Genomic DNA, 13,874 nt, shown 5'->3' with positions numbered 1-13,874 from the left:
CAACCTAATTCACAGCCCACGCCTGGAAGCAACTACATTGAAGTCATTTTTCTATTACTCTTTAAGCACATAAAGCAAACATCCAAAGAGACTAGTACAGATGAATCACTGCTTAACAACCAGAACAATTTTACTTTTATTATTATTTAGATATTTTTAAATTTTTGAAGAATGAGAATGAATGAGAGAAACCATTCACTAACCTTCCTCACAAATGCATATATATGGAGAGCACATTGGAATACAGCCAATGTGCTGTGCTGTATAAACAAGTACATGGTAAATACAGCATATAAATGAGGATTTTCCTATGGGAACTTTGGGGAAAGGTTAAACATTTGTTTAAAATCACCAGTGTCAAGGAACCACATGCATGATGAGAATTAGCCTCCATCATCTTGAAAGGAGGGCATCATGTGCACAGCAGCTACCAGCCCAATCCCCAATTCACCAATCCCCTAATCCTGTCTAACGGAAGAGAAATTGACACTTTGCACCACACCTCCCCTGTGGTGATGGTAAATGGAAAACTCTGTGAACTACGGACAGGTGTCAGCCCCACAATTGCTTCTACCCAGCGAGGCATCTCTCCTCCTCATTGGCTGAGGAGCTGTCAATCTGAGCCCTCATGGCCAGGCTCTGATTGGTGGAAGGGGCTCACTGCCTTCCAGGTGCTTTACCTAAGAAACTCTTTAAAAGTTGTCTGTTGCTTTTGTTAGGATGTCAACTATTTTCCATCTACTTGCCGGACCATCCTTCATCGAGATATATAAGTGCTTTGCTGTAGACTTTAGAATATGTTAGGACTTAGAGATGACTTTTGCTTTATTTTCCTAATGCCTACCTGTTCCCCTTCCTCACCTTGGTTCCTGTAGATTAATAAAGTAATCTTTTAGAGAGAACAATCTCACCTCTTGTGTGCTTTGCTCAGAGGCTCTGGAGTGGCACCTCCCCATGAGCTGACGACCACTTGGTTGAGTTACTTAAAGGAAACTTACCTGAAGGGATGAACTAATCCTGGCTCTCGCTCTGCGAAGACAGTGGGGGTCCTCCAAAAGTTGATTCAGACCCAGACTTGAGTTCTCCCTGAAAGCAGAAAGTGGTGGCAGCAACTCCCAGACACCGCACTGGAGCAGGGGTGAGTGAGTAAAACTGCTCACACTCCAGCAGGGTTCTTTTACAGCCCACTTGCTCATTTCTTTTGTGGTTGGGTGGGTGGGTGGTAGGTAGCACCCATCATGCCCTACCACACAAGCCACATTGAATTCCCTATTGTTCCCTATGGCTGGAACAAGCTGCATTCAGAGTGCACCGCACACAGGTTTTGCACTCCAGTTTGCAATGCATTTTGCAATCTTGCTTTGAAATATATTGTAGATTTGAAGCACACAGTAAAAGGGATCTGTCCCTTCCAACACAAAACAACACACATTTCAAACACAGTCCAAAAATGACCAAAAAAAGAATCACTGACCTGGAATCCACTGCCAGCCACAGTGCCTGTTCTGCTGTAATATCATGGGTAAGTTGCTCTCTCACACACAATTATGACTCCTTACTGCCTAGCATTGCAACAGCTGCCACAGCAGCACCCTTAGCAGCAAGCATAGCCATAAGCTCAACTAGAGCAATTTCAGCCACATTTTGACTGAGTACAGCTTGCAGTGCAGATTGCAGAGCAGACCAGAGCAGTGAGTGGAGCACAAGTTAGTCTCAAGGACAGACATGAAGCTTATCACAGTAATCACCAAGAAATGAGAGAGAGAGAGAGCTTACACTATCCATTTATTGCCACAACACTATCTCCCAAACAAAACAAACCACAACTCAGTGAAGGCACTGGCATGCACCCATGTTCTGCCATTGTCAATCTGAGATCCCGTAAAACAATCCAGTTATAGAAGCAATTGCACAGCATATTATACTCAGTTCTGAGAAAAGAAATAAAAACCCACAAAATCAAACCTTCCTTGATTCCTTCCTCCTCTCTTGATGTATCCGCTTCAAGAGAGGCGCATTATAAGGGCTCTCTCTGCCTCCCAGTTCCTTCAGATGCATTGGGAGATTCCTCCCTCCACCGAGCCAATGGGGGCAAAGCTGTCCATGACAACTCTTGATTTCTATGATAACAAGCTAACCAAGAAGCAAGGAGATCAAAAGCCAATAAGCAAGGGGGAAATAGGCATCTAAAATGTCAAAACTGGATTTTTCTGCCCTGAGCTTGAAACAGGCCCTTTATTTAAAAGGTATTCTCTTTTGAGCTCAAAACACTTGGAATGGCTTGTTTCGAGTTGAAATGTTTCATTGTCGGAATGTTTTGCACATCCCTATTAAAGAATGTCAATTTATTCATCTTATGAAATAAATAGCAAGCATTTTGGAGGGCAGGGTCAGTACTCAGTATGGGGAACATGGCACATGGGGAGGGCATATTTAAGTTTCACAGCCAGAGGTGCACCTAGCTAATTTTGGAACCTGGACCTAAAGGCCTTTGGAGGTCCCCACTCCCCTGCAAATTAAGCATCATCATGCTCCACCAGGTGACCACACCACCCGGGACGGACTAAAGAAGATTTGAGGGAGCCCCAGGGGCTGTGGGGGCCCTGGACTTCAACCCGAAAGTCCAGGGGTAAGAGCACCTCTGTTCACAGCATCAGTTGTTTATTCAAGTTTCACACAGAGCTAGTTTTACCTAGCATGACATTTTGCTGCACATAATGTGGAATGTCCAAACCATGGTATAAACACTACTTTAAGGCAATTTTTAAAAGTGAGGGTGTGTATTTTAATGGACTATTTGAAACACATGCGTAGGGACAATTCAGACATTTCCCTCCTCCAATATGATTATGTGGAGCAGAATGGTGTGGTGGGTGGATCATGGGGGTTGAACATTGTAGCAGATTAGAGCCTTTGTCTCAGAGCAAGCTCATATGAGGGAAAGAACTGCTGAATTATCCCTGCTGAGCTACCTGGCTGGGCTTCTCCTAAAACTCTTCTGAATTATCAGTAAGTTCAAAGGCTGCCGCCACCACCCCTTTGTCTACAGAAACTCTCTCGGCTTGGGGTAGGATAACTCAGAAAGAAAAACTCTCTTAAGTTGACTCTTGGACAAGTACAAAAATCTTCCATGTGCAAGCCTACACATGGTGAGAAAACAGATAGCTGCTAAACATTTAAGGACATGTTTCCACCAGATAAATCCCCCTTTGGCCCCCGCTTTTCCTTTTCCTGAGAATAAAACCAACTCGAAGAGTCTTGTAAAAAGAAAAGAAATAAAAACAGTTTTATTCAATTACTACAGACTGCTTTTGTCTGAGGCTTTCTCAGCTTTTAGATACAGCTAAGAATACTTGGTAAGATTACAAAAATAGGTTGTCTTAATGCATGCTTAAAATGTTTATAGAGTATTTTGCAATACCCTAGGTAGAATAGGCGTAGGGTAGTCTTTCTTATTTCAATTACGGTGCAGGTAAACTATATTAAAACAGTATCTGGAATATGACAAAGTACACACACCAAAGAAATATAACTTCTAATGCAAAGTCTGACTAAACAAACCTTCCCCTGAATTAATCTTCCTGAAGCCAAAGCCTAAGCTTCCTTTCCTTGAACTCACCAATCTCCTGATGAGAATTCAAGCTTCCTGCCCTCCTGTCTTTCAAGGATCTATAGAGTCATTCTCCTGCAGCTATCCTCCATGGGCACATGTCCTCCAGAGCACCTCCAGCCTAGCTTATTCTAACAAAGAACCCCCTTCTTCCTGGCAACAGCTCTCTACGTCCCAGCCACCTGGTGTGCTGATTGGCTGAGACCTGGAGTTCACCAGCCTGTTAGTCAAGACAAGGTTCACTTCTGGTTAACTCTTTAGGGGAAGGGGTGGCTGATAACTACAAACATCCTTGCTTTTAATCATGTGATGGGCTTGCCAACACATCACACAATCCAACCTAACCCTGTATTTTTAAAAGTTCTTAAACTAGCCTAGCAAAGCTTGGGAAGCTGTGGACCATTTCATACAATATTTTCCCCCAGATGTGACCTTCACATGGGGAAGAGGATAAGAACACCTGCCCTCCCCACCCACCTGGCATTCCAACCTCAACTTTCCTGTTGCTGGGAAGGCCAGCCAAGGGTGGCTCTAGAGTGGGGGGCAAGGGGGCAAGCACCCTCCTGGGGCTTCACATGGACAGGCTCCTGCCTGCCTCCCCCCACAAAACTGATTGCTGTGTACAGGCTCTGCAGCTCGTACAGCACATGAGCTGCACTGCAGCTAGTGGCAGAGCAGGGTACCATAGGAAGAAGTCCTCCAGCATCCCTCAATGCACCGTGCCAGGAGTGCAGTGCACTGAAGGATCCTCCCTCAGTCAGATGCTATTGCTGCCCAGCTCTGTGTTTGTGTGGGCTACAGTTATAGGCTGGTCTCCAATCTTGCATGGTTGGTCAAGGTGATTGAGAGAGGGGTGGCTAAGCAGCTCCAGGCGGTTTTGGAGGAAACCAATTATCTAGACACATTTCAAATGGCTTTAGAGTAGGCTATGGGGTTGAGTCTGCCTTGGTCAGCCTGATGGATGACCTTTACTGGGGAATCGACAGAGGGAGTGTGACTCTCTTGGTTCTTTTGGATCTCTCGGTGGCGTTCAATACCATCGACCATGGTATCCTTCTGGATTGCCTGGGAGAACTGGGGATAAGAGGCACTGCTTAGCAGTGGTTCTGCTCCTATCTCTCAGGCAGATTCCAGATGGTGGAGCTTGGTGACAGTTCCTCTTTAAAATGGGAGCTATTATATGGAGTCCCTCAGGGCTCCATTTTATCTACAATGCTTTTTAATATTTACATGAGACCTCTGGGTGAGGTCATCAGATTTGGTGCAGGGTGTTATCAGTATGCTGATGACATCCAAATCTATGTCTCCTTATCATCTTCATCTTCATCATCAGGAAATGGCATTAACTCCTTAAATGCCTGCCTACAGGCAGTAATGGGCTGGATGAGGGGTAACAAATTGAAGCTGAATCCAAGCAAGACGGAGGTGCTCATTGTGGGGGATTGGAATTTAAGGGATGAGTTAGATCTCCCTGTGCTGGATGGGGTTACACTCCCCCAGAAGGAACAGGTACACAGCTTGGGAGTGCTCTTGGATTCAGACCTCACCATGGTATCTCAGGTGGAGGCTATGGCCAGGAGCGCTTTCTATCAGCTTCTGCTGATTCAACAGCTGCATCCATTCCTTGAAAAGAATGATCTCAAAACAGTGGTGCATCAGCTGGTAACCTCCAGACTCAACTACTGCAATGCACTCTACATGTGACTGCCTTTGTACATAGTTTGGAAGCTTCAGTTAGTTCAAAATGCGGCAGCCAGATTGGTCTCTGGGGTAACCCGGAGAGACCATATTATGCCTGTCATAAAACAGCTGCACTGGCTGCCGATATGTTTCCGGGTGAAATACAAAGTGCTGGTTATGACCTTTAAAGCTCTGAACTGCTTGGGTCTGGGTTACCTTAGAGAGCGCCCTCTTTGGTATGATCCCCATCGCTCATTGAGGTCATCTGGAGAGGTCCATCTCCAGTTACCACGAGTAAATCTGATGGCAACTCGGAACTGGGTCTTTTCTGTAGCTGCTCCTGGTCTATGGAATGCACTCCCAGCAGATATCCGCAGTTTAGGCTCGCTGTCGGCCTTTAAGAGAGCCCTAAAAACCTATTTATTTGGCCTGGCCTTCCAAGGCTTGTAAAGTGTTGTTGTTTTTAAATTTATTTTAATTGGTTAGTTATAAGTTTATTCGGTCATTGACCAGCAAACATTTACAATAAACCAGTACGTATTTTACAAATAATATAACAAAACCTGGCCATAACAGAAATAATATCAGTGTCCTTATTAGTATTTTAATTGGTTTTAAATAGTTTTAATCATTTTTGAATTGTTTTTATTTATTTATTTTAGCATTGTTTTAATTGTGGGTTTTATGTCTTTTTAAAAGTTGTTGTACACAGCCCAGAGCCTCTGGATGGGGCGGTTTATAAATGTAATAAATAAATAGATAAATAAATAAATAATAAGCAGGCTAATTTGTGGACTGCCTAACCTATTTGAACCAAACTGGGTACAGTTGCAGTGAGTGACACACACGGACACCTCAATGGCATAGTTTGTGATGATCTCATCCACGCTGATTCAAGATGGAGGATACGTAAACTTTTGAGGAGCAAGTGGGCTAACCTGTGAACCGCTTAACCGATTTGAACCAAATTGGCTGCAGCTTTAGGAACACATAGGTACACCTCAATGGTGTAGTTTGTGATGATGTCTTCGACCCCAATCCAAGATGATGGATGTGTGAACATCTGAGGCACAAGTGGGCTAACTTGTGGACTGACTATCTTATTTGAACCACATTAGGTACAGTTGCAGTGAGTGACACACAGGGACATCTCATTCGTGTAGTTTGTGATGATGTCATCCACCCTGAATCAAGATGGCAGAAGCATAAACATTTGAAGCCAAAGTGCACTAACTTGAGGACTGTTCAACCGATTTGAACCAAATTTGGAACAGCTGTAGTGAGTGACATGCAGGGACACCTCAATGGTGCAGTTTGTAATGATGACATCTACCCCGATACAAAATGGTTTGTAATGATGACATCTACCCCGATCCAAAATGACACATGAACATTTGAGGCACAAGAGATCTAACTTGTGGACCTCGATTTGCACCAAATTTAGTCCAGATGTAGAGACAGTGAAGGGAATGTAGGCTGATTAGTTCTTACTAGAACGATTTGTTCTTTTTCTTTTTTCTTTTCTGTATTTGTTAGTCAGTGACTGAAATAAACATTACTACTACTACTACTATTATCTATATATATAATATGCTAAGGTCATACATGGCAAGCCCCACTCACACCGTTCCTTACTAATGGAGGTAACAGAGCAGAAGCACCGTGGTGATTGGGCAGTGGGGATTCCATATGCAAATAGGGGAGAGGAGCGGTAGTGGGCGAGTGAGTGAACAAGCAACGGTTGGCAGTGCGATGGTATCCCTGTAGAGTCATTTGGTTGGAGATCCATTTGCAGGTTGCCTCGTTACAAAACTAGTTCTGCATTTGGGCCTCTATTCTGTTGCTTGTCTACAGTTGCACAAAGATCCCAGTCTCCACATCCATCCAAGCTTTGCATGGACCTTTCTCAAGGCATCCCCAGCTTGACTGCTCCTCGTGACTCTGGCTGTGCTAGTGCCACCAGTTGTTGTGGCAGTGGAAGATTGCTGGGACTGCATAGTTGTTTGAAGCAGCTATGCATCCACATGAAACTAGAGGTTGTGGGCTATGAAACGCCAGTGGTCACATGACTGGCAATCAGGGTAGGTATATGCAATGGGCCATCCATCGCGTGCATGCTCATGCAGGACTGGACTGTGTGGCTGTGGCCAGGCAACTACTTCATGCATAGTGGGATAGGGTCAGGTGCAGGGACATTGCCCTTATGCCCTCAAAGCCTCAGCAAGAATATCTACTGCAGACATTCCCTGATAGTGCAGTAGAGTACTTTAAACAAAGCTTCAGGGCAATAGATACCACCAAGGACAACTGGAGAGGGCACTGATGACAGATTCATTGACTGCTTGAAGGGAGTAACAAGGCAGGGTGCAGGCATGCCAAAGTGTGGCCTTGGAAGACCAATGGCTCTACAACTGTGCCCTATTCTTAGAGCAAGACAGGGTTCCTCTCACATACCAAGCCACTCATCAAAGCATCCCCACTGGTGCTACAGTTAATAAGAAACGTTCCCAACAATAGTGAGGCACATGCATGGGGAGGACAATGGGAAGTGCAGCAGCCGGGTGATGGGGCCTTCTCCCCCATCACTGTCTAAACACCAACACTCAGCCACACTCCATTGTAGAGTGGACCTGCAGGTGGGGGATGTCTTGAAAGTGAACTGTGCAGCCTCCACAGTGGCTGCCCACAGCAATTCAGCTGCCTCACATTAGCCTGGTGGCACTTTGACAGCAGAAAACTAATTCCAAGATGCTGTGGGGAGAGCACAGCAATGGCCAACTGTGCCCCCAGCTTTTGACAACAGCAAAATCTTTGCTTCAACATCAGAAGAAAACTGCCCTTGCTGTTGGAGCACTGACACCCCATCTGCCCCCACCTTACATATGCCCAGGACTCCAACAATGGGAAATGATGTTGGTGCACAGCTGTTGAGAAGACAACATCTTCCCTATGCCAGGCCACATATGTAGGGGGTGCACAGGACAACGACACAGGACAAGGGCATGGATTGCCCTGCAAGGGGCATCATTCTGTTAGGGACACAACCACACATGAATGGGGGGGGGTGATCCAAGAGAGGGGCCCCTGCTGGGGTGCAATGATGCATAGTGCTTCTGGGCAGACGGCCACTTGTATGGCTGGGGTGGCAAGAGATGTGCAGCTGCAGGTGGTAGGTGGTGGGACTACCTACTTTCCACCCTCCCCATTTCCCCCCTCCTTTATAGGGGGGGAACCCCAGTCCCCCTTGATAGCAGCAGAAAGCCTGGAATACCTGAAAGGGTAGTTTTTCTTTAAATTCTCCAAACATGTCACTGTTGCCAGGCCGAATGGGGAAGAGAAAGGAGGATGTTGGGAGTGTAGCGCTTTGCCCGAGAGGTGGCCATCAGGAGCCGCAGTGTGCATTACTGGGCAGGTCTGGGCCACCTACTCTATTATTCCATAATCAGCATGGAACCATGGTTATGACAGCATCCACATTCGGACGTAATCCATGCCAAACCTCAGGTTACATTGGTGAACCTTACTGCAAACCAAAGGTTCAAATTGGAGTTTGGCGAGGCAAACCAGAAGTTTGCTTTCGGCTGGAAACCACAGTTGCACACATTCAGACATAATGGAGTTCCAACCTCTGCCCCATTTAACTCTGGTTTCACATGTCTAAATTAGGCCAGAAACAGACAGCGTTTTGAAAAATTTGGAATGAAGAAGCTGGATGGAGAGCTGAAGCTCCTTAGATTGCACAGTTTGCTTTCTGGGGGGCTGATGAAATCTGATACCTACTTGTTGAAGCCTTCAAGTATCAACTTCATCTGAACCTCAAGCTGTATATTTGTAAATAAATCAAACATTACAGAATACAAAAGCCTCCAGTGATTTCTCCAAAGGAAGCCAGAACCTTGAAATTGAGAAGAAGTACACTGGTACCTTACAAAAGAAGCACAGTGGTACTTCCCACAGCTCAGGGAAGTGAAGAGCAGGCTTATGACAGTATCCTGTAATCCTTCCGAGACACCAAATCCCTAAGTGCTTCCTCTACTTTTTTATAACCATGGCTTCCCCTCCTCCTTTTCCCTATATTATTTCACTGGAGGAGTAAGAAACTATTGGCAGTGACGCTTCAGTCCCAGGTCTGGGGGCAGGAGTTGTCCTTTGAAGCATAAGGCTGTTGCAGACCTCCAGGTAAACTCACCTCTTTGTGACTCTCTGAATTGAGAAAAGGGGTGAAGTCCTAGTGGGGAGGATGGTCACACATTTATTCTTTCAGGGGGAAATAGGATGTCACTGATGCGGTTTTTGTTAAGAAATGTAACAACTACTACAACACTGTACTGTGTTTTTCTAAACCAGTAAATGCATGCCATACAAAAAATCCTTCTTTTACAATTTGCATTCTTCACACAAGAGCTTGTTCTTTGCTTGGACTGATAGCTTATGTGCTCTGTGGTTCAGAAAAGGCACAAGTTAAAGATGCAGCCACTTCAGAGTGAGAATATAAACCTAAAGTCTGTTGTCTCTGCTATTTAAAAAGTTTAACAGCTAACAGGAGTTTAGAAAAAACAACGAGCTCCAAAGCAGCAAAGACTGGACTTGCACACACACGGTGGGAGGGCGGGGATGGGGTGTACCTGCTACCCCAAAAAATTCTCTTTCCCCCGCCCTAGCCCAGGATGACCTGTTTTCAGTGCTTCTCCTTGACTGAACATTTTTGTAGAAAACAAGAAATGCCTTCTGCTGCAGCAGATCATGATACAGGGTTCCACTCAGACCAGAAACAAAGTGCTTTCACTCTAGGAGCAGAGATCATTTGTATGTTAATTGCCCTGATAAACCCAGGGAAACTGCTGCTGGCAGAAACAAGACAAAAGGAGAGACAAACTTTATATGTATTTAAATATTAGAGAAAGACACTCAGTCAACACTGGTTCAGTTCAGTGGAGTTCTTTGCCTATCGCTTTTGGTTAAAGCTGCACAATATATCCATAGTCATGAAGGGAAGTGGGTGTTGTCTTTTATTTATATGTATTCAAATACTGGAAAATGACTCTCAGTTAACGGTAAATGGTTCCTCATGAGTGTAATCTTTATCCTGACCAGCAAGAGAGAGAGACTGCATGTGCAGAATGTACAATGGCATGGCTGATGCTCTGCAAAGAGGGTAGGCAGCCGGCCTTGGCTCTTCGGCTGCTGCCATATAACCTGCCCCCCCTTGTGACCCCCCACCAGACCTTTAGGCTATCTAATGGTGCGGTGGGGAAGCAACCTGCCTAGAGAGCAGGAGGCTGTTGGTTTGAATCCCCACTGTTGTGTTTCCCAGAATAATTGGAAACTCCTATATTGGGCAGCAGCGATATAGGAAGGTGCGGAAAGGCATCATCTCATACTACGTGGGAGAAGGCAATGGTTAACCACTCCTGTATTCTACCAAAGACAACCACAGGGCTCTGTGGTCGCCAGGAGTCGATACAATGTCTCACACATTGTGCTCACTTGCAGCTTTGACTCCAGCCACCCACAGTTTTCCTTGGTCTTTCAGCACTAGTGCTCTAATGGTCCTTTTTTCTCAGCATTTTATACAGAGACTGCCAGAGGCTTCTCCAAGGTTACAGGCAGGAGTCTCTCTCAGCACTATCTTAGAGATGCTAGGGAGGGAACTCGGAACCTTTTGCTCTTCCTAGAGTGGCTCCATCCCCTGAGAGGAATATCTTACAATGCTCACGCTTTTGGTCTCCCATTCATATGCAACCAGGGCAGACCCTGCATAGCTAAGGGGACAAGTCATGCTTGCTACCACAAGACCAGCTCTCCACAAGTCAAGTTAAAAAGCTTGAGTGAATAAATGTGTCTTTAAAGACTTTTTAAAGTTGTCAGAGATGGGGGGCCCCTCTTATTTCAGCAAGGAGCATATTCCAGCATCTTGGGGCAGCAACAGAGAAGGCTCATCCCTTTGTAGCCATCAGATGAGTTGGGGCAACTGCAAACGTACCTCTCCAGATGATCTAAATGGGCAGTGGGGCTCATGGCAAATAAGACATTCTCTTAAATACCCAGGACCTGAGCTGTTTATATAGGCTATAAGCAGCACCTTGCATTTCCCCAAAAAATGTATAGGGAGCCAGTGTTGTTTTTCTAATATAGCAGTAATATGGTCCCTCTGAGATGACCCAAAGACCAACCTGGCTACCACATTCTGTACCAACTGCAGTTTCTGGACTATGTATAAAGGCATCCCCATATAGAGCACATTGCAGTAGTCAAGTCTGACCAGCATATGTACTACTGTTTTGAGGTTGTTTATCTCAAGAAAAGAACACAACTGTCATATCAGCTGAAGCTGATAGAAAGCACCTCTGGCCACCACCTCAGCCAGAGATACTAGGGAGAGGTTTGTGTCCAAAAAGCACTCCCAGACTGCATACCTGTCCCTTCTGGGGAAGTGTGACCCCATCCAGAACTGGCAGGTCAAAATTGTCTCCTGAGTTCCAACCTCTCACAATAATTATCTCCGTCTTATTTGGATTCAGTCTCATTTTGAAATTTCTCAAATTTCTCCCATCCTCGAATGTCTGCCAGCACATCAACACTAGTAAAATATATTTTTAGCAAAATATATTTTACTTTAAACCTAGGCTGCCCTTAAATTTCACAACTTCCATCAAATATTGATTCTTATAAAGATAAAATATAATTGTGAGAGTTCCCCACATATACAGTACTTAACGACTGCAACATTATTCATTCCCTTTTCTTCTAAATATCTGAGACATTCATTTGGTAGCATGAAGTAGAGATGTGCAAATCAATTCAAGCTCAACATTACTGTAACCACAGCAGGATGGGGGCATGCCTTCCTCTCCTGCTTGTGGCCTACGCAGAGGCATTTGGTGGGCCTCTGCAGGAAACTGGATGCTGGACTAGATAGGCCTTGGACCTGATCCAGCAAGGTTCATCTTATGTCCCTATGTTCTTTGGACTTAGATCCCTTCATAAACTTCCCCATGATAGAAACTTGCCTCTCTTTTCTCAAACACTATTACTAAAATATACACAGTTCCATATTTTGCATAGAAATATAAATCCTTCTGTCCCAGAGAAGAACCATAGAGTTCACTGGTGAACACAACAGTGAAGTGACATATTGTATTTCCACTTGTAATTAGTATGGATGACCAGGAGCAATATACTGATCTTGCATATTATTTAATTGGTGGATGTTTTTGTCTTATTCTCACAGCTGTAACAATCTGAATGAAAATGAGCACCAGCACAATGAAACGTTTGTGACAGAATTCATATTTCTGGGCTTCTCCAACCATCCAAGTGTTGAGGTGATACTTTTTGTGATGTTTCTGGCTTGTTACCTGCTCAGTGTCTTTGGGAACCTCATCCTCATCTCAGTTGTCATTGCAGATCCTCGCCTTCATACCCCTATGTATTTCTTCCTTCTTAATTTGTCCATCCTAGACATCTTTTATATCTCTACTGATGTCCCCCAAATGCTGACCAACCTTGTGACCACCAAGAAAACTATCACATTTTGGGGCTGTGCAATCCAGATGTTCTTTTCCCTAGCATTTGGCATGGTGGAGTGCTTTCTGCTTGGAGTTATGGCTTATGACCAATACACGGCAATCTGCCAGCCTCTACAATAGACAGTCATCATGAACTGGAAGCTCTGCATTCACCTGGCTTCCTTCTGCTGGGTCAGCAGTTTTGTGACTTCACTGATAATCAACATCTTCACCTTACAGTTGCCATTCTGTGGCCCTAACATCTTGAACCATTATTTCTGTGAGGTTCCAGCTGTGCTGTCACTGGCTTGTACTGACACATCTCTTCCTGAAATGGTTGTATTTGTTGCCAGCATCACCTTTATCTTCATTCCCTTCCTTTTTATTATTGTCTCCTATGCCTTCATTTTCTTAGCCGTGTTGCAGATACGAACAGCCCATGGAGGGTCCAAGGCATTCTCTACCTGTGCATCCCATCTCACTGTCGTAGCCATGCTTTATGGGACGGCCATTTTCATGTACATGCGGCCAAGGTCAAAGTCTGGACGGGACAGGGACAAAGTGATTGCTTTGTTTTATACTGTTCTAATGCCAATGCTCAACCCTCTGATCTATAGTCTCAGAAACAAGGATGTAAAAGATGCCCTAAGGAGATCACTGCTAATATTAAGATGCTCAGTTGTCAGCAAAGAGGTCCATGTGAGTTAATGTCTACATACTTGTGAATAGGGATGTGCAAATTGATTCAGGTACAAATTGATTTGTACCCAAATCTAGCTGATTCGGGTGATTTGGAGACAAAACAAATCACCCCTGTTGTTGCCTGATTCAATTCAATTTGATTCGTGATATAGATCCCACCTATTACTTCCCCCAGATTCCCAGCTTTCTTTAAAAAAAACAAAACACTAAGCTTTAGCCTTTGTGGAAGTGAAGTTATGGAGCAAAATGTTTTTCAAGTGTTTGGATTCTTTGGAGTATAACTTTTCCTCAATGAATCCATATGAGGATTCATTACACACCTTCATTTCTTCCATTCATTTTGACTATGTTTTCAACAGTGCCAACTGTCAACT

At 44.6% G+C, this 13,874-nt stretch overlaps 1 pseudogene; it reads left to right on the top strand.

The window, feature by feature from the left end:
* Nucleotides 1-12,498: 12,498 nt before the first annotated feature.
* LOC128326399 (olfactory receptor 2G3-like) lies at nt 12,499-13,506 on the top strand (annotated as a pseudogene).
* The last annotated feature ends 368 nt before the right edge of the window (nt 13,507-13,874 follow it).

This window comes from Hemicordylus capensis, chromosome 1 (genome assembly GCF_027244095.1).
Source record: "Hemicordylus capensis ecotype Gifberg chromosome 1, rHemCap1.1.pri, whole genome shotgun sequence".
Lineage (NCBI taxonomy): Eukaryota > Metazoa > Chordata > Lepidosauria > Squamata > Cordylidae > Hemicordylus > Hemicordylus capensis.
This window is presented reverse-complemented; position numbering and strand designations above follow the sequence as displayed.